The sequence below is a fragment of the Heliconius melpomene genome, chromosome 10 (genome assembly GCF_056956725.1).
Source record: "Heliconius melpomene rosina isolate 202511_hmr_F chromosome 10, ASM5695672v1, whole genome shotgun sequence".
NCBI lineage: Eukaryota > Metazoa > Arthropoda > Insecta > Lepidoptera > Nymphalidae > Heliconius > Heliconius melpomene.
The window spans coordinates 7,022,539-7,045,561 of record NC_140398.1 but is presented as its reverse complement, the minus strand read 5'-3'; the positions used below and the strand labels follow the sequence as shown (position 1 = coordinate 7,045,561).

Here is a 23,023-nt window from a genome sequence, read left to right as displayed (position 1 = left end):
GTGCTTGACTTTATTTTTCTTTGTTATACGTATAAATGGCGTACGCGTTGGTTAGCTAGTCTTTCAAAAGGCCACTTGACCCGCCGTGTCATACCTGTTAGAATAGAAATTTAATATACTAGGAAAATGTTATTGAGGCCACCGTGACGCAGTCGTACAGCGTCTAACTGTAAGCAACGGTTGTGGGGTCGATTATCATTCGAGGGAGTGGATTATTTTCATCTCCTCGCTCTGGTAAAAAAACAAAGTGCTGCGTTGAATTAAATACTCTTTGCAACTTAAAATCCTAACAACTTATATGAAATAAAAGTCGTGAAGATCATTAACTAGAACCAAGCGTTAAAAATGTGGCCAAGCTAGTTCTTATTAACTGAAAGTCCAAGAAATTTTTTACAAAGCTTGGAATTGCGAAGGTTCAGAAAATCCTTTCGTATTTCTGTAATTCCAGTGAAATTCCGATGAAATCTGAATAGATATATGAGAGGCAAGTGCTTTCTAAAAGCCACGATAATACGCCACTTGCCGATGTTCTATTAGTAAAGAAAGTACCTCTACATTATAAATTTCTTATTTATATACCTACTTGGGTTTAAATAAACATTCTTAAAGATTTTTTTTTGTAGAATGTTAATTACTCCTAACTTATATTTATTTTTAGCAAAACGATGTATTCCGTATAAAGCAGAGAAGCCAGAGGGAATCTAGAGTTAAAGCAGACTGCTCTCCACGCGCCGCCTAATCTTTGAGACATTGTAAGCTGAGTAACGGAACTCAACGCCGCGCTGTGTGTTATTACCAGGGTGAGGATATATAAAAAAAATTCCTCCATTTGGAAATCGGACCCACAATCATCAAGTCAGATATTATTTATGTAATAAAACCCAAAACTATTATTTTAAAATGTTTCCTAATTTGGATGTTTGTTTGCGCGTTTTCACGCTAGTCTCAAAAATGACTTAACCGATTTAATTGTATATTGGCAATTTTTTATAATTTATAAAGTTGTATGGATATAAAAAGTTGTATGGAAATAAGATCACGAAAGTAATTCAGATTAAAAAATAATAATTACGTAGTACAAGCGGGCGAAGCCTCGAACGAGTCGCTAGTTTTATATACACAAACATTTGTACAGACACACAAATTGCGCGACGACGTGTTATCGTCACATACATTTACATCTATACTAATATAATAAAGCGGAAGAGTTTGTTTGTTTGTTTGTTTGAACGCTAAGATCTCTGGATCTACTGGATCGATTTACTTTGTTTTTGTTTTGCATGAAAGCTGCATTCTTCAGAAGTGCTATAGGCTATATAATATTACATTACACATATATACTAATAAATTAAAATACTTTCTAATTTGACATGCAATTTATTCTGCCATGTTAATAACAACCGTCGTCGCTACGCGACCGCGTTCGTTACCGCGTCATTTTGATATTCATCCTTATGAAAATAAATATAATAGTCACTTTTAGCATTTCATCTAGATTGAAATTATATTTCTATAGAAATTATATTCTTATATTTCAAGCAGGCGTAGCCGCGTCCGGGTCCGCTAGTAATATATATGAACTAAATAAGCAAGTTATTATCACAATTCTCTTTTCTACTGAAACTGTAATCCCCTACAGAATACAATATATCAAAGGAAAAATAACATAAAAAAACGAAATCGACAGTGACTTTTAAATTAAAAACAGGCGACGACAGTGTGAACGTGATGGAGGTTTAAGCTTTGTTTCACGCAAGCTTTTGTTATTTCACCGTGCTCGATCAGATTGAATGGCATTATAATTATTTTTTAGTTCTTTCAGCTTCACGCTATATCCCGCACATATAATAAGATAAGAACAGGTTATCTAGTGTATGACACTTCCGCTGAATTTTTGAGACATTTCGTAATGCGTGGCTGAAATCAGCGCCGCGCGTTGTCTTAGTACCATCAGTGAGAAAATTAAAATACAATTATATATCCCTCATATCTTACTCCCTCGAGTGTAATCGAACCCACAACCCTCGCGTTTACAGTCACATGTTGTGCTGAAACGTTACGATAGCCTAAAAACAAGCGACGACGGTGTGAGTGTGACGGAGCTTTAAGCTTTGTTTCACGCGAAGCTTTTGTTATTTTACGTGCTCGATCAGATAGAATGGCATTATGTGTGATAGTATCGCTTTTTTCACGCTTCGAGCTTTTTGACGGCACGGCTCTGACAAGTTGGGCTGTGGGGTACTAATGATATAAGTTTTATACAAAAAAAAAGGAATGTTTATAGAATAATTTTTTTGAACGCCTCCCTATATGCTCATCCTCCTGTCAAGACCATTTGTTTCAAGATCACATTGAGGGATAACTCTAAAAATAATAATAAATATTCAAATCTTTGGTCCCTTGAAGTTTGTAAAAAAATAAGATTCTAAGTCAAGTCAATGCAATCAAAAGATACTGTATTTTGTATGTAATTTCACCGCGTAATAAAAAACCATAGGGTACTTTTCGCGGACCTACAGTTATGAAATTTGACACAAAATGAGAACTAATAATACAGATAAAGAAAAACATCTGAAAAGCGAAAATTTATAAATATTTTATAAGAAAAATACGCTACAAACATATATTTGTATTCAATCTTAAACAAAAACAAAAAACAAGCAAAACTTTATCTTTATTTAATTTTTGTTTCCATATAAAAACTAAACGATCGATCCTTCTTTCAACAACACGTAAGCAATTTCGTAGATCCACTGTCACGTCGCAAAAGGCTGAAACTGGTCGTTAACGGTCTTGTCACTCACAATTTTTTTATATAACGTTTCTAGAATAGTGTAGTATTTTTATAAGTTTTCTTCCTTAGTTTTCAGAGAAAGCGTAGCAATGGTCAATGGTCAATTATTTTATATTATAACACGAGCTGTCGATTCAAAGCGCGGCGTTGAGTTCCGCCACTCAACACGCAATGCCCTGTCCCTACCCTGCTTTATGTGGGATACAGGTGGAACTAAAAAAATATTAAATTCGTATTCCCATTTCCGTAATTATTTCAATTTCTTAGTGCCTTCCTTGGTAGTGCCAAAGGTAACTACGTGCCAAATTTCATATTTCTACGAGCAGTAGTCTCTCATCGTGTCAGTCCACTGACAATAACGGAAGAATTTCGCAAGATCAAAAGATATTGGTGAAAAAACTGATATTATCCAAATTTTAATAGGAAATTACAAAACATAAAATTACAAAACTACAATACTACATCAATATTTTTAAAACTCTAACCTCAAAATTACTTAATAAATTAATTTTGAACAAAAAGAAAAACCGACTTCTAACAAGGAACTAAAAAGTGAAAAATAATTTTATAAAGATTTTATAATTTTGAAGTCGGTGCCAAGTAAAATAAACAGGCTTAGTAATTAGATATTGTAGTAAGGGCATTAGTTTGACACCGACTTCAAAATTATAAAATCTTTATAAAATCTTTAGAAGTCGGTTTTTCTTTTTGTTCAAAATTAATTTATTTTATGATTTTAAGTGATGGGTAGATCTTAGAATGACGCTTCTTAAACGAGTGGTGATGGTGGTGGTAGTGGTTCTCAACGATTGGTTGTGATTATCCTATGTAAAACTTCATTTAATTAGGTATTATTTTTGTGCAAAGTTACATTTTGGTATATTAACAAGAACATACATAAAAAGTATTCGGGCGAATTGGGAATCTCCCTTCTTTGAAGTTGGTTGAAAATGAAAACATCCTCTTTTTTGAGGTTGGTTGAAAAGAAATGCAACCATCAGGATTCTCACTTCTGACATCAATTTAAAAAGTTTTTGCTTGTAACTATTACAGTATAATCAATTTTTTACCAAAAAAAACAAACTTTCTTAATTTTCTCCGTATTCCATAATCGAAACCTAACCAAACTTTCACCAAATTATCCTTGAAGTGTATCCTTTCAAATAAAAAAAGAATCATCAAAATCGGTTGGCGCGATATTGAGTTATTCGGCTATTTGTCGCGCACACATTATGCACACATGCATAATGCAAATTTAAGACTTATGTGATTTTCTCATGGATACCATTGTCAGACATGAACCAAAAAAAATGGGATCATTCGGGAAGCTTCACCTTTCAAATAAAAAAAAAATATCAAAATCGGTTCACCCAGTTAAAAGTTATGAGGTAACAAACATAAAAAAAAAACAGTCGAATTGATAACCTCCTTTTCTTACAGAAGTCGGTTAAAAACTCATCTCTCCCTCTCATTACACTGACATTGCATTACGTGTGCTTTCGACTCACGAACTTCGAGTGCAAAAGTTGCTATTGTAAGATACAGGAAGTTCCAATAAGTATTAAAAGAGGGTTGTAAGTGGAAGATGCTAATTAATAAGCAATAGGATTTGGAACAATGATACTCGACGGTGTCATAGGGTTCGAGTTTGAAATTAGGGTGAAATTTTACGCTACAGTATTTTAACATTATAAGTATTATTTCATTTTTTTGTTTCCGTTTGCCCTTCTCTATGAGGGATATAGGGTGATAAGACACTCTGTTTCTCATTTTCCGTTCAGTTTTTGAGACATTGCGAATTTTATAAGCATAACAAAATAAGTTTCTTTAAGTAATCTACACGTGATTTATTTAAAATCTCTTGAAATATTCGTCGTTCAAAATATGAGTGTAGAAGCGTCAATTTCGCATTTAAATATAGAAAACTACTATGTAACCTTTTTTTAATATAACTAAAAATGTTTCAAGAAAAACAACCCTACTATATATGTATGTAAATTATTATAATTCTATAATAGTAGAGCTTACTCAAGAGCTCTGCATTTACATTGAATTTCATTGAACAGTATCATAACAGCGTGTAATTTCATTATAATAGAGCTTTTATAATATAAATATTGTAAATATAAGCTCACTTACGTGCAGAAGTTTTTTTCTAGAGTCGTACGTAATTTACCAGTTATGATAATAGATCTTTGTTTAAAATATGAAAGATTGAGCTTTTAGGTTTTTAATATAAATTTCTTAAAGTTACGATATTTTATTTAAATGTTTAATGTTATATTTTTATATTATTTTGAAATATGTATATTATTATTATTATTGAATTAATACATGATAAGTAAACAACGTTATTTAATTTTTACTAAACGTTAATTTTAATAATAATAATATAAAACAATAACTATATTATAAACATGTAAAAAACACTTATTTTCTTCTACTATCAGCTGACCTAAGTTCTTACCTAAGCAATATTTTTTTCTCAGGAAAAAAGCTCCATCCACTACATCACATAGCTTTTACACAGCACAAGCTTTTAATGTGAGCTTATTTTTAAATTATATTTTTGTACTGGCAGGTGAGACGCGTGTTACCGCGGCGGAGTCGCGAGGCTGACTGAAATCTCTGCTTTCAAGCAGGTCAGGTCAAAGGTAAAGCGTCGTTCACAAAATTTTATGTTTTATCAATTAATGCCAATTTGGGTAAATAATTTTATTTAATTAATGCATAAATGTTCTAAAAAATGTATTTTTTATTTTAATGTGAAATATCAATTGAAAATACTAAGAATAGTGCATAGGTTAATTAAATATTAAGATTGATTATTATTGTAGTATAATTATTTTTTATAAGTTAAATGTAATTGTAAGACATTGAGGGCTAAGCATAATGAAATATTAGATGAGTTGTTTTTAAATAAGGATATACTGATGAATGATGATAGATATTATTTAAGAGTAAATATTTTTTTTTAAGATCTCACGCTTCAATCTTCTATCTATGTAACGATTTCTGTCTCATGAGTTTTGAAAATGAAATTAGTAATTATTATAAAATATTATGGAGTTCCATCGTAACAGATTTCATAATTGCAAATAAATGAACGTTCAACATTTTATTTATTCGTATAAATATTCAATTAATATAGCACAAAAGGTCTAACAGTGTGAACACATCCTTTCCCCAGCATCCCACTACCACTAACAAAAAATATAGTAAACACAACACCCACACACAGATGAGCCACAATTTTCCTAAGAATTTGATACTATTTGCATACGTGTGAGTGAAAATACCTGTACATACGCAGAGGCTACCTTAGTGTGTGTTACAGAAAATGGCCGACGGAAGTAAAACGCATGCGTAGGAAAGACAAACATAATTTTGCGTTTTATTTCATAAATTTAAACGATTTTAAACTTTATTGCTATAGAATTAAGCTTAACAAAGTTAAGACGAAGGTTTAATTATATTTGCTAAGAAACACGGCGGGCTTTTGAAGTTAGTTGTAAGGACTCTTGCGGTGTAGAGAGAATCAAAATAACGTATGCTTACATTTAAATGTACCTGCGTCAAGTACCGTCTAGCTAACGAATAAATGTGATGTATAATATAACCTTAGAAAAGTTATTTTTTGTAATAATTGAAAATTTGAACTCTAATCAAAAGTATACTTTGGAATGGATAATTTTATAGTTTTTCCTTTTATTCCATCATCATATAGTGAGACATGTAGAAACCTAGAGTTCAGACACACCTTCTTCTTCTTCTTCTTCTTCTTCCTGGCGTTAATCGCGGCTATTACCAGGGTTCAGACACACTGCTCCCCCAATGCTGCCCAATTTCCGAGATATTGTACATTGCACGGAGCAATCTAACGCCGCGTAAAACATAACGCATTCTTAGCAGTCGGGAAAAATAGGAAAAATAAAAGTAAAATTTCTACTTTTTACTATACACATTAACGTTAAAATTTCATTATCCATATCATTAATACAACTCTTACTAAAGCCCGGGATAAACCGCTAATGACAGCCGTTTGAAACTTGAAGACGGTATAGAATGTACTCTGAAGACGTCGTTCATTCCTTTGATGAATAATCTATATATATAAAAGGACTTGTCCTCACTGACTGAGGTAAGACGCACGCACAGCCGTAACCGCTATGCGTAGAAACGTGAAATTTGGACAGATGTTTACTTTCGTAATCTGGACATCCACTAAGAAGGGATTTTGAAAATTTTTAACCCTAAAGGGGTGAAATAGGGGTTCAAAGTTTGTATGGAAAAAAAATTAAATCGGCACCGATTTGCATAAAATTTGAAATTTAGATTTTTAAAAGTATTTAATTGAACACGTATTTCATCGTTTTCTAGAACTCTCTCTTTAAGGGTGCAAATAAGGGGTTGAAAGTCTGTATGGAAAAATCTTTATAACGCCACCGATTATTATAAAATTGGAAATTTAGACTCTTAAAAATATTTAATTGAACATGTGTTTCATGGTTTTCTAGAATTCACCCCCTAAGGGTGCAAATAAGGGGTTGAAAGCTTGTATGGAAAAATCTTTAAATCGCCACCGATTTTTATAAAATTTTAAATTTAAACTCATAAAAATATTTCAATGAATACGTTTCGTGGTTTATTAGAATTCACCCCTAAATAAGCAAGTGAAGCTGCGCGCGTCCGCTAGTTTTAAAATAAAGGATAATCTATACATATAAAAGACAGTAAAGATATTTTTACATTTTTTAATGTTGTTTATTCTTTTTTACACTACATACTTTTGGTCCGTACATTTTGTCGTCGTATACATTTGTTTTCATTATTTTATCTTTACATATGGCTTAATACTGGACTTACGTACATATATTTCTATATCTATACAATAACTCCTAAGGAAAGTCCAGTTATTCCGTCATTATATCAGTTGCTCTCTCGCATTGACTTAGAAGCTTGAGCATCTATGCTCCAAGGGACAAACTTAAATATTTGATATTAGTTTCAGTTTGATACTTCTACGTGTTCTCGAGATAAATAGTCCTGAAAGACGGACAACAAAGTGGTCCTATAAGTGTTTTTATCCTTTGAGCTACGGAAGCCTAAAAAATAATATTACTATGACAAAAAAACAAGGATTTTTCTAACAAAAATCGAACCTATAACCTATGTCATTTTCATTCTTAAGTTTTTATTATCACACTCAGTTTTTCAAATATGATATTTCATTTCTATGGTACGTCATTTCTTATAATACTAAAATAACTATGTATTTTAAGCTTAAAAGCACTATTATTGAAAGAAAAAAAGCTCACACAATACATACATAAAGCTCACATTTCACATTATGTAAGTTCTCATAGTAGTCCAAGATACGCTCTAAATAACGTCAATTCAATTTGAACCGGTAAAATATAGGTGAGTGTTTAACGTCGCCCTGTGGAGCGATTTTAACTTAAGAACGGTGTAAAATTTTCTTTGACAAGTTTTTGAACTGGAAACGATTTATTTCTATTGAAAGGTAGTAATGTACCTATATGAAAAAAAATCATATTCAATTATTTAAAGGCAGAAGGAAATTTTGGAAAGGCATTGCGTATCCAGTGGCGGAGCTTAACTCCGCGCTCTGCCTCAAAATTCCTGTCTGAACGAAATTCTATTTTGCAATTTAAAACCCATGAAAACAAAGTTACAGGCGACGACTAGTGTAGAATAGGAAAACATTTGTATTTGTGAATATACCAGTATATGCCTAGTATGGTTTTCATTGTGGCCTCGAGAATTACTTAGAAACGTTCTCGAGTAACACGAACAACAAACTAGAAATTGTATCTAAACAGTTGTATATTTATTTCACGTTTATGCTTCAAAATATTCTTCAAATCTTGTAAGAATGTGTTATGGAACGTCCAAAAAAATAACTAAATATGTCGTGATACAGGGGCATAAAGTGTGCCTGTAAGGGCGACTGGTTGTGGGCTCGACCCCCACTCGAAGAATTGCGTTCCACGGCTAGCCTCTGTAAACGAAGACCCGGGCTGTAGCTCGCTATGAATAAAGGAAAATTTTTGTTTCTAAAAATATGGTATATTATCAGACCTGAATCTTTTTAAGAAAATAATTCAGGCAAGCTTTCAATAATATTAATTTTATTTATATCAAATGATCTGAATAAGAAAAATTGTAAACAAAAATCTTTAGATTACTTTGACTTATATATTAACATAAAACACTCAGACTAGATTCGAAATAAAAAAGCTATATTAGGCAACGCTTTAACGGCTTATGTAATAAAAAACTCTAGTTCTAACATTTTTCCGAAAATGTATCGACTGTTTGAATGAAAATAAAAACTTATATTTTTTTATTTCCATATCTCCAGCATATAGAAGGGTAGGCACCTTCTGTGTTAAGTGGTGTAACATAACGCCGGGTATTATCTTACCACAGCGCTATATTTGCGATGATGATGGGTTTCACTGTGGGCGTAGAATCATCGTATGTACAATTAGTTTATATTTACATGGTAACTTGCATATCATGTCAGTCAGCCCATGGGGATCACCATGTACGGCCTAATTTGTTAAGAGATAAAAGATTAAGACAGCGCTTTGTCTTTTTATTATAGCAAGAATATGAAAACAATTCACTTAGTCCAATTAGAATCGAACCCCCCTATTTCAATGGAGGGGTGTATCTAGAAAAGTTAAAAGGAAATAAGAGAGAGGTCTTTTATATTTTTTTGGTGATAAAGATGAATATAGAATAAAAAATAATGTGAAACTTAAACATTTTCGTTACTGTGTGACTGACTCACAGTGTATAGGCGAAACTAATGGACTTAGAAAGTTGCAATTTGGCATGTAGGTAAGTTAGTGAGTACTAAAAGAGGATTTCTTAAAACACCTACAGGAATTCTCAATTATTTATCTTAATCATTTGCTACCATAATCCATAAGTTAAATGACGCCAAAGAAATAACTTTAAAACTTCTTTTACATTTGTTATTTCTTATACATTCATTCTTGCACTGCTGCTTTTGTTCTGTGCCGCAAACTGTAGTAATAAAACTTTCATATTTGGACGTTTATTTTGAAGCGTCTAACTTGTATGTATAAAGTAACCTTTTGTTTGTGTTTAAATAAAATAAATTGTGTTATATCTAAAGCTAATTTAACATTTTTAATTTCTTGCATGAAGCTTTTTTTTATTAAATTTATACAAGTAGTAAGGGACGTTTGACCTAACAGATCGAAATACTTTACAAGCTGTGACCATCAATTGATGTTTACGAGATATTTTGGTGACTTGAAATAGACACGGAACTGGGTTATAGAGGGGGAACTTGTAAAGATCGTCCAAAAGAAATCCAAACTAAAGATATTACTATGAAAATAAGTTGTTTGTGTTAGATAAATATTGGAAAAATATATATTCCCCTTTTAGATGACCACTTGGTTGGTATATCTTTGGTGTTGTTTTTTATCTTCATGTATTTACTACATTTTGCAAGGTAAGAAAAAAATCTAGTGAAAATACATTTTTTCCTTTTTACGTTCAATTTCGATATTGAATAAGACATTGAATCATTAATTACTAAATTTATTTACTATTGATACCATTCATTGTACCTTTAAAATACTTGACTGAAATTGAGGTGTTCCTAGTTCCAAAAGATAGTATATAGCTTCCCTCCATCTGGTGTATTAAAAAAAAAATTAAAAAACTGATAAAAGGAGCCCTCAAATAACAAAAATAAAACAAACATTTTCAACAGATGAAATAATTATATTATAATACTTTCCACATTTTCTACCTCAAAGGAAATGGTAATAATAATGATAATATGTTTTTAAATTTACAAAAGTGAATAAGGTTTTTATCTAGACTTTTGTGAGGCACTCAAAATAATATGAACTCTCACACGAGAGCTTCGCGAAACTATCTCATTAGCGTGTTGACTGAAATATTAAAAGACCGAGTATTTTTGCTTCGTTCACGTTGTATGAAAACAAGGAAATTGTTAAGAACGCATGATAATGTTTTTAGTGTCCCGTATATTAAGTTTTTTCTTTATTCCTTCCACTAGGACTTCCATCTTTTTAAGTAGACATAACGAAAGAATAAAAAGTGGAGAACAGACAGACGGAGACATTCCGTTCTCCATCTTTTATCCCACTTCGAGACTCGACTGTTTTACTCGGATAATTAACTGTATTTAAACAAACTACCCAAGTGACATTAGAATGCTCAATTGTCACTTTTAATAAGACCAACAGCCAATATGTTAATTTTTAAAGAATGAAGTGCCGCAAGGATCTATTTAAGAGCCTTTTTTATTTTTAATACACAAAAACTATATTTATTTACTAAGGTAAGTATTTATTTATGATAAGATATCCATTGCCCGTAACTTTGCCTGTACTCAATAGATACAACTCTGCTCCAAGCAAGCAACCTTCATCATTTTCAACCCTTGTTCCAAGAGTTAATTCATTTCTTACTTAACGTCTTCGTCAGCGTAGATCAATCAATCACTCGCTCTTGGTGTAGTTTTATAAGTGTGTGATACTGACTCCTCGTATTTCTTTGACATTGATAACTTCCTATACTTAAAAGGTTTGAAGTTAGGAAGAGCAATTTCATATATTTTTGTATAGAAATGAAATTTTATATCTATTATAATAAACATAGTATAGCTGAAGAAGTGTTCCTCTTTAATTATACATATATAAGATGGTAAATTTTAAGGCATTAAAGAAAATTGGACGTTCACATTATTTTCGCCGTAAATTGTCTTACGAAAATGAGTATATTAATTTTCATTTACCCTTTCATACTCCTACCAGAAATCAAACTCATAACAATTGAGAACGCACATAACACACAGATGCTATTCCACTGCGCTGCCGTAGCCTTTATATGTGTAGCTTCATGCTCTTTTCTAATTTTGAGACATTCCCCTTCTTTTCGTCAGTTTTTCGAGACATTGGGTATTAAAAGATGGACATTGGATATTAAAAGATGGAACAGGGAAATTAAATATTATAAAGATAATCTCCCGTCCCCAGAATGGGAATCAAATCCACAAAAATCGCGTTGGCTTCTTTCTATGTGTGAACACGAAAAAATCCTTTAAACTATTATCTCGTTTAAACTGAACTCTAAAAATCTATGAAATAAGAGTCCTTTAAATATTTCCAGTACATAATGCGATTCAAAATATGTACACTCTTGACGTCTTTGATAAAAATATTCAACGAAGGGTCATTTAAAACTATCAAAGTCGAGAACATACTCGCTTAAGTATATATTTTTTTAGCTTTGATATTCACATAGTCCATTAGCGAAGTGGATAATTTGAAATTTGCTAGATTGTCTCTTTGATATACCTATAATAAGAGAATAATATTGTAATATGTCAACATTATAATTGTTATACTGATATAGAGAGAGGTATAGTGTTTATTTTAAATACATAAACATACACGTCGTGTGTACATTTAATTAAATATATACCAGAAGTTATTATATATATGTAGTTATAATATACTTAAGTGGTTAACCAGCAACCTTTAAAGAGCTCCACTATTTCAGTTCTGGTTCAATATCAGACCAGCTCCATGATATTATATTGTTATTTTGTCAACTAAAGTACATGTAACTGCCAAGATTCGTAATTTTTAACCGACTTCTGTAAGAAAAGGAGGTTATCAATTCGGCTGTATTTTTTTATTTATTTTTTGTTTGTAACTTTTGACTTGGTGAACCGATTTTGATGATTTTGTTATTTGAAAGTTTATTTATTTGAAAAGCAGATTTACCCGCATGAATTCCGACCACGACATATAGGTAACATATATCGGAATTCTCGGATAAAAATTTTTCTCGACTTCAAACTGTATCTATTGATCTATCGTCCTCTCAAATCCAGCTTCACTCCATCTCTAAGGTGGCAAATTTTCAAAATAAATTAATTATAAAGTTATATTTATGTAACGAAGCGAACGAGATTTTGACAAAAGATTTTCAATGATTTAAAATTAAACTGCGGTCATCCAATTAGTGAGTAGGTTGTTCTCGCGCGTTTATCATTTATTGGTTTTGCTTTTTTATTTATTGTACTTATTTATATTGTTTTACGTCATATTGTAGAGTCCGTCTGAATGTAATCGCGACGATTAAGGGTTCCATTCCCCTTCTGGGGAATGAAATATTTAATATATTTATATCCTCGCCCTGATACCTAGACAAAGTGTAAAGCGATGAAGACTTAAGTTCCACCACTCAACACGCGTGAAACGTGAAAAGTTGGGAATACAGTATCTTAACACTGAGTTTGCTCTATCTACCTTGCTTATGCGGGATACAGGTTGAAGTAAAAAAAAATGGCCCAAAAAATCGAAATACTATTTAAATTACATATGTATCAGCAATTTATTTTAGTTATTATATTTTTTTACATTTTATTTTTCACAGTGAATATAGGTGCCCTTTTTAATGGCAGAAAGATGTTAGTGATACTATAATAGATACTGATACTATGATACGCTGGCATAACTTTGTTTTTGTCTCTACACTAGGTTCCCAGGTTCCTTTGATCTATCCTGCTAGGTTGAATGGCGGAATTCAACGCCGCGTTATGCCTAGTTACCAAAGGAAATGAAAATAATTAAAATAGGAACATCCAAATGAACGATAAGATGGAATCTCCGCTGCTGAATTAAACTATTAATTATTACATTTTCTAATATAAATTTACCAAAATGTTGTTTACAACGCCATCTATAATATTTACATCGATCAGCTTTTTTATAACAACGCCATCTCCAATAAAAAGGTTACATTACTGTTTGAACGTTCTGTATAGGGTTTCTACGTAAAGTATGTTATAATGTTCTTAAACTGTTTCTATATAAAGATGCTAGATGGCGTTGATTTTTTTTACTCTTAGTATTTCACCATGTGTAAGGCGTAACAAAGAAGTTATTAGTTAGCAGTTAACTATCTACTAGCTAGGGGGCGTTAAACTCCAATCATTATTTAATTGAAATAGTTAAGACATTTAAAATTATATCATCGGAAAATAGCGTGGAAATATAAAACAAAAATAATCAGCTCCTAATAATTAATTTTTTTGACTGACAACTTGTATTTCCTATTGTCGACCGAATAACTGCCATAAATATATGAATCCCAACACTAGATGGAAAAACAACAGAAAGCTTAAAATAAGCTCAACATATGTGTTTTAGGTTTCGAATTATTCGAAAAATATATGTAAGTTTAAAAATTGAAATTAGTTCTCATACATTAAAATTGTTTTAAATTTGACAGAAGTTAGTTAGTTAGTTGAGCCAATGTGGTTGCAAACTTCATAATTAGGGGTTGAATCTCCACTTTAGGAAATGTAATATTTTCAATTTATCTCAACACAGAGCTTAGTTTTTCTTAACACTAGAAGCGCCGCCGTCCCATTTTTGACCCAAACGCAAGGTTGATTGTATATAACTTTTTTATTTGTTAATTTATGTAGATGATTTTTTTTACTATTACCAATTTTACACCTTTATTTAATTAAAAATATAAATAATTTTATAGCAGTCATACTTTTTGAAAAAAAAATAGATTAACCTAGAACTGCCGCTGGGTCATTTTTGTCCCGCCATTATTATTTTATTATTTGAGGGTATAATTTGACATATTTTCATGCCTCGGGGACAAGGTGGAGGGGAAAGGGCAATGCGGGGGCGGAAAAAAATTGAATAGTAGGTTTAGCAGTCAATGCCTAAGTTTTTAGGGTTCTGTCGCTTTTAAGGAAAAAAAAACCCTTATAAGATCATTTTTTTGTCCATCCGTCTGTCTGTGCCTTTATCTCAGGAATGCTTGGAGAAATCGAGTTGATATTCATATGAGTATATGAATATGAACTATATGACGATCTACAGTCCCTTGATTTTCTGAAAAAGCGCCCTTAAAAAAAGATATCACCATTTATATAGTAAAAAACATGTATTTCGACACTATAAAGGGAATCAAATTAATAAGGTACTTTTAGTTAACTTAGAATTATGAAATTTGGCAGCTAGCATCTACATGTAGTACTTGTACAGGAAAAAATCTGAAAACTATACATTTACGTATAAATCTTAAAAAATAATAGCCTGAAAAGTGGGGTAAAATTGGTGTCAATGCTAAATTTTGCCGCTAGTCCAAGTGAGGTATCAGATGAAAGGATGATTAGGCTAGGCTTGAATTTCACTAAAACACTTGATACCAAATGTGGGCAATTGTAGGGTAGGTAGAGGGAACCTGGGAACCTAGTGTTATGCACTCCGCTGGCATTTTCCGCCGAATTCTGGAGGCATTACCACACAATGTTATAAATCATCTGTGATGTATCACTGATGAAGAATATATTAATGCATTATATGGCTTACTAATAATATTAACTAATTTCAATAACTTATAATTTTGTAAGAGTTATTCAATTAGTTGTCACGACCTCAGAACGTATTAGAAATATTTGATTCTTTCTTTGTGTTTTATTTTTTGGTACTTTTATGTTTGTTAAAGAATAAGAATTGATTATTAAAGATGGTCTACATATTTTACGAATTATTTTAATAATATTTTTTTTGTATTATACCAACAATCAACATAATTAGTAGAATGGGACAAATTTGTCACGACGGCGGTTCAAGGGGGGGTCTCAATCTTCGGCACTTCTAGTGTTAACAGATCGAGGAATTGGAAATAATTTATTCGACCGAGTGGGAAGCGAACCCACTGCCGCTGAGCTACGACGACCTTAGCTATAAAAATATGAGCAATAATTTAAATATTTATTAAAAGAAATCATTGTTCGAAACTGAGGGTCCAATTAATAATAAATTTCAATTAAGCCGTTGGACGCTGACAATGACAAACGACTAGCCTCCACTCTGTCCTACTAAATCCACTGAAATCGTATAGCACCAAATTGAAAAATTCAAATAATTTATAGAGGGAATAAACTAAATACTAAAATATGTTCATATGTATGTCATGCACGTGATACCACTGTGATGCAGTGGGAAATTTTAATGTGTTTTATACAAAAGTACAATAAAGTACAGCTTCACGCTATATCCCGCATATCCCTCCAGGATTGCAGGTAGAGGGAGAGTAATATCTTTAAGGAGGATAATATCTTTAATTACAGATATTACAGGTTGAGTGGAGGAAGGATTTCTTAGCTCCACGCAGTATCCCTAGGAACCTAGTATTAAGTATTAAGGCACTATGTTCCCCATTATTAGGTACTTCACTGTAGATACTTCAGTTCAAAGTCAGAAAAATCCGGTAGAGAAATAAAAATAATTAAAAAATCATTCTTCCGAGTGAAAATCGAATCAACAACCATCACGGCACCAATCCGAACCTGACCACGTTTAGAGTTAGCAAATGTATGCACTTACATAATAAATTATTTACTATATATACCTATAGATAGGTAATATAGTGTTAGGCGTTGACGTAATTAGGCCAAGTGGAGGGGTCATCGATCTAGTTCAGTTTAGGCAACGAATGATGATATTACTATTATACCTAGCTTCCTATCGGTGCTCTCGAAATGAAATATTAATTAATATTCTAAATAATTGATATTTGGGAGAATCGTTTCACAATAGGATAACCATTGATTGCAAAAGTGATGGTTATGGGTTCGATTCTAATTCGAGGGAGTGAGTTTATTTCCTCACTCTAGCTAGTAGAAGCATGGCGTTGAGATCCACGCCTTAATACGTGAAAGAATTCTCTGTAGAAAATGGAGAACGTATTTAAGTGGTATGGTAAGGTTCTTTGATTATGGCGTTCCTAGCGTGCTAGTTGAGCACATATCATTTCGCCATGTCACGTTGAATGCAGAAAACATAAAGGAGGTTGTATGATATTTAAGTGTATTGATACCTAGTTTATTTGGCCTACCCTGTTCCATATATTATACAGGATATATTAATGATTTTTGTCGTAATACGTTAAATGCAGATATAAGATTTTCTCAAGCTTGGAATTTATGCACTTAAGCGACTGTATATTAAATAGACTCAACGCCACACTTCTATAAGAACGGGAAAACAAAAATTATATATTTCCACAAGTGGTAATCGAACTTACAATCATTACATTTACAGTCAGAACCTTCTAGCATGATCCTGCGATGACTTCTCTTATATTTATAGTATAATATTCAAATACTAGAATCATCTTTAGATATAATATATGCCTACATATATATACATATGAGGGAATATAGTCAAGGCGGCTTGTGTGAGACCGCTGTCACTTGCATGTACGCTATCAAGTTAAGTGAAACGAGGTCCGGAGGTATATGCGTGTACGTATACGTCTCTATAATAGTATTCTGCAATGTGTTTCAATTAGCCGCTGTAGAAATATAAAGTAATTGTAAAAACTGTAAAAAACGTTAATTAGGGAAGTTTATTTTACTGTCTAAGAATATTTGAAGGATAAAAATGGTTTTAATTATTTTTTTAATTTCATGTAGGATAGCTCACCGCTGTATTATTGTATTAGCCAATAAAATTGTAACCCCAATTTCGTAAAGAGTAATTTTTTTTTAGTTGGTTAATTTTAGTGAAAATATGTAGAAATAATAAAACCTGATAATAAGGTATATTATCTATATAGATAGAATAATAATACTCATAAATAATAATATAAAATTAATTTTATCATTTCATTTCTACCATGAATAGAATTCGTCTCATACTTTTCGTCCCGTAATTATTTTCGCCTTCACCAGCAAACTACTTAGCAGATATAAGGATTATCCAAACTTTCTCGGAGTGAAGACAAACCTTTCGCACTTTATCGAGACTCGAGAACTTCGCTATCAGCTTGTGAGATCTGCAGAATTAAGCAATGACTTAGTTCGTTATGTGGGAGTTATATTTTTTGTGTTTGTAATCTTAAGATAGATCTTAATATACATCAGGTATTTTAATAATTATCTAAGTCATTTTATATATGAATTTTTAATGCAGGTAAAATAAGGAGCTTTTATTCTTAGACTATTAATAGATCTAATTACAAATATTCTCAAGTACTTAGTATGATAAAAAATATTGTTAATGTAAAAAAAGCTTTTATTTTTTGCAGCTTTACGCTGTAAAATTTTATATTAATTTATTTATTTCAGCTTCACGCTGTATCCCGCAGATAGCAGATAGCAGAGTAGGCAAAGAGAACCTAGTGTTATGACACTCCATTCTCCACTTTCCGCTGAAGTGTTAAGCGGGGAACGCAACTTCGTGCTTTGACTCGTTACCAGAATTGAAAAAAAATATTAAATATTTCATTTCCTCGAATAGGAAGCGTTTTTTTTATAACAAATGTTGGCATTTAAAAAGAGTGGCCATGAGTTTCTTTGCCTGTATCTTCTCATGAGCTCAACCATTTGAACGGGCTTTTTTCAAGTCAAAATTGCACATTTTTTTTGGTTATTTTGTTTTCCATTTTTTTTTTATCTTTTATGACATGTCCAAGTGAATGTTAAGCATTTTTATGGAATAAAGATATTTTGACTTTGACTTTGACTTTGAACAAGCAAGCATTCGCGCTTAAAGCCGCATGCTTGTGCCCATGCGCCACAACTGGCCTCTTCTTTCCATTCATTACCAGGATCGAGTCCGTTACTTTTTCAGTCCAGTTATCCAGCTAAGAGCTAATCGAACACTTCGATGGCATCTATATACAATTCACATAAGTAGTACATATAGCTATAATACTAAACAATTGTACTTATGTCCTCATTATCCATTATTGCCGTCATATTATTTAGCTCTAATTAAACACCACTCGACAATTCTGTGACCGAAATTTTAGATTTGTTTTTACGCTACTAGCTCCATAGTTATAATTGACTGCATTCGATAATTATATATTATGATTTTAAAAATCAATTAGAGAAATATTTTTGAAATTTCTAAAGTCTTATTCCACATTTAGGAAAGAAAAATGCCCACTTATTTAGAAAACGTATAAAAATTTGAGCGAAGCGGGATTTGAACCCGCGCCTCTTGAAAATCGTCGAAACCATAGGTTCTCATTAAGCTACGTCGAAATTCTTATACGTTTGTTACAACTTATTTATCTTGATAGTATCTCTGTAGGGAGATTTTTTCAAATTTCCGCTACCCAAAGATATTAATAATGCTACTTCTTAAATATTTTTGACATTTTTAAAGAGCTATTCCTATTAAGTGGCATGACTTAACAGCAGTATTTGTACCCATATAAATATAAAGCTATAGCCAAAACGGTAAAAAAAATTAGGGCTATGGGAACTTAGTATTAAGATATCCATTTCCCATTTTCCCACTTCATTTTTGAGACATTGCGCGTTATATGGCGGAGCTCAACGCCGCACTGTATTCTGCTAGACCATTAGTAAGACTTATACCATCGTCTACATGAAATTTCCAGCTGTATAACAAATTGGTATTTGTCCATACACTAAGCTTCTAAACCTGCACGGAACACACATAAGTATTCAAATTCCCGCGGACGATATCGACTCACGTAATCCTCTTAGCCCAGTCGATCTTTGGAGTCTAATCAAACGTTATTCTGTTAGAGCTTTGCTCTACTCTGCTCTACTCTGCTGCTCTGCTTTACTCTGTTAGTATACTTTTATAGAGACATACGTCTGTATGTCTCTTATATGGTTAGAGTATAATCCCTTATAGTTTTATTTTTCAGCTTTACGCTGTACGCAAATAGCCTAGATAGATATAGATATATAGACTAAAGTTAAGATACTCTGCTTCCCGCTTTTTCCGGATTCTGGAGGCGCAGGGCCTCCAGAATCCGGTGTGTACGGATTACAGCGGGAAACGAAAAAAGGGCGTAAAATAATTTTGAATATAAACAATAAAAAAAACCTTTTTTTAAATGCAGCTTTATAATCAATTTTATTAAAGAAGTGAAGCATACATAACAAAGACATTCTAAATGCAACAGTGAACTTATATCGAAACGACTAGCGTACTAATATTGTCTAAAGCCCTCCTTAATCAATAGAATATAATCTATATATATATAAAAGGACTTGTCCTCACTGACTGAGGTACGACGCACGCACAGCCGTAACCGCTGTGCGTAGAAACGTGAAATTTGGACAGATGTTTTCTTTCGTAATCTGGACATCCACTTAGAAGGAATTTTGAAAAAATTTAACCGTAAAGGGGTGATATAGGGGTTGAAAGTTTGTATGGAATTTTTTTTAAATCGGCACCGATTCTTATAAAAAATGAAATTTTGATTTTTAAAAGTATTTAATAGAATACGCGTTTCAACGTTTTCAAGAATTTTCCCCCTAAGGGTACAAATAAGAGGTTGAAAGTTTGTATGGAAAAAAAATTAAATCAGCACCGATTCTTATAAAATTTGAAATTCAGACTATTAAAAGCATTTAATTGAACACATATTTCATGGTTTATTAGAATTCACCCCTAAATACGCAAGCGAAGCTGCGCGCGTCCGCTAGTCTATATATATAAAAGGACTTGTCCTCACTGACTGAGGTAAGACGCACGCACAGCCGTAACCGCTGTGCGTAGAAACGTGGAATTTGGACAGATGTTTACTTTTGTAATCTCCTTTTTTCCAGAGGATGTCCTGACTAATATCTGTCCGATGTTTGTTTATGGGCATACGGGTACGCGACCCCGGATCCTCGAGCCGCCACTCTTACATCCTCATCCAGTCCGTAAGAATGGTGTCCTAAACCCTCCCCCCCTTCCCCTCCTCCTTTCCTTAGCTCCCTCCTTTTACCTATCCTACCCCTTCTATTATCCTCTCCCCCCGGTTTTTCCCCACAAAGGGGTTTTGGTGGTCAGACGGTAGTCGCTCCATGTAAAAAACCGCCATCCGCCGACATAATGGAGAGTCACAGAAAGAAACTGGGTACGGCTAGGGCGTCGCCGCTAAACGACGCGCAGGCACATCGCCCTACACCTGCGACAAGTGGGCAAGGGCTACCGTGTCAAGTACGGGCACGGTTAAAGACGCGAGTACCCAGACAGAAACTCCGCTTTGCAACGTGGAATATTGGCTCTCTAACCGGACGATGCAGGGAACTCGCAGATGTACTCATGAGACGTCGGGTCCAGTGTGCTTTCCTCCAGGAAACTCGCTGGAAGAGCAATAAGTCCCGTAACATCGGACAGGGTTACCGGCTTATATACACTGGGTCACCTTCGGGTAGAAACGGTGTAGCGGTAGTGCTTTCTGAAGAGCTTCAGAATGGGCTCCTTGAAGTTGACCGTCGCTCCGACCGCTTGATGCGAGTGAGGGTACTGATTGAGGGCGTCATCACAAACTTAATCAGTGCCTATGCTCCCCAGGCGGGATGTAGCGCGGCCGAAAAGGAGACATTCTGGGAGCAGTATGAAGGGGTGCTACTTGCTGTGCCGTCTACTGAATTGGTCTTAGTTGGGGGGGACTTGAACGGGCACGTCGGTAGGGCTGCTGAGCCGTATGAACGTGTTCACGGGGGTTTTGGGCACGGTCTTCGCAATGCAGAGGGAGAAAACATTCTGAGAACCTGTATTGCGTCTGATCTGGCCGTCGTGAATACGTTCTTCCAAAAGAATTCTCAGCACCTTATCACGTATAAGTGCGGGTCCCACTCAACTCAAATAGACTACTTATTGACCAGACGGTGTCATATGGGCAGGGTAACTAACTGTAAGGTCATTCCAGGTGAAAGCCTAACGGCCCAACATCGTCTTCTTGTCATGGACTTTAACGTCACTCCGAAGAAGAAAGTAGCCGAGAAACGTAGGCCTCGGATCAAGTGGTGGTTGCTGAATGGACCGATGCAGACCGACTTCCTGGCAGAGGTGAAAAGTCATAATCTTTCGACTGACACCGAGACTGCTCAGGATGCTTGGGATCGGGCTCAGTCGGCAATCATTGCGGCAGGCAGGCGAGTTCTTGGCGTTTCTAGGGGAGGACGTGTCATCGACAGGGAGACATGGTGGTGGAATGACGAGGTCCAGGAGGTGACTCGTGAAAAGAAGGCTGCCTTTAAGAAGTGGCAGGAATCCATCTCTCCTGAAGACAGACTGGAGTACACAGTAGCTAAACGTGCCAGTAAAAGAGCTGTAGCCAGAGCCCGCAGTGAGAGTTTGTCACCATTGTATGATAAACTTGAAACTGTGGAGGGGCAGAAGCTCATTTACAAACTGGCACGTTCCCGGGATAAAGTGACGCAAGATATTGCAAAATGTCTTTGCGTCAGAGATTCCCAGGGTACGCTGCTCTGTAATCATGACTCTGTGAAGGAGAGGTGGAGAAGCTACTTCCAGGAGTTGCTAAATACTCAGCACCCATGCAGTCTTCATCACGACCCACCGCCTAACCTCGGACTTATTACCCCAATAACCCTTGACGAAACACGTAATTGCCTTCGACGCATGAAGAACGGAAAAGCGGTGGGACCTGACGACATTCCGATCGAAGCGTGGAAATCGTTGGGCTCTCTTGGTGTGCTCATGCTTACTGACCTTTTTAACCATATCTTGAACACTGGTAAGATGCCGCATCAGTGGCGGCTTAGCTTTATTACCCCTATTTACAAGGGAAGGGGCAGTGTTCAAGATTGTGGTAGTTATAGGGGCATTAAGCTTATGAGTCATACCATGAAGCTCTTCGAGCGCATGATCGACCTCAGGCTCCGCCGAGAGTGTACTGTCTCTGAGTCTCAATATGGATTTCAGCCAGGATCGGGCACCATGGACGCCATTTTCGCCCTCAGAACTTTGATGGAGGCATACAGGGAAAAAAGGAGAGCTCTGCACGTGGCCTTTTTAGATCTGCAGAAGGCCTTTGACTGTGTGCCTCGTCAGTGTATCTGGTGGGCGTTGCGATCCAAAGGGATCCCTGAGGCCTATATTGAGATTATCAGAGGCATGTACCACGATTCCGCTTCTATGGTTAGGACTGCTGTTGGCGACACTAGACCCTTCCCGATTACAGTGGGGGTTCACCAGGGCTCGGCTCTTAGTCCGTTCTTATTCAATGTAGTGCTGGATACTGTCTCGGCTCACATCCAGGACCAGCCTCCATGGCTGATGATGTATGCCGACGACATAGCACTCATTGCCGAGAACCGACTGACGCTGGAGCGTAAAGTGAACCTCTGGAAGGGTACGC

The 23,023-nt window shown here is 34.4% G+C and overlaps 1 protein-coding gene across 2 annotated transcripts in view; it reads right to left on the bottom strand.

Annotated features, from left to right (window-relative positions):
* Positions 1 to 5,400, bottom strand: part of LOC146535366 (cell adhesion molecule Dscam1-like) — a 131,619-nt gene extending 126,219 nt beyond the window's left edge. For both annotated transcript variants that reach the window (XR_014878309.1, XM_085190966.1), the window contains exon 1: positions 5,262 to 5,400. The gene's annotated coding sequence lies outside the window, so the exon portion shown is untranslated. The remainder of the gene's footprint in view (positions 1 to 5,261) is intronic.
* Positions 5,401 to 23,023: the final 17,623 nt, after the last annotated feature.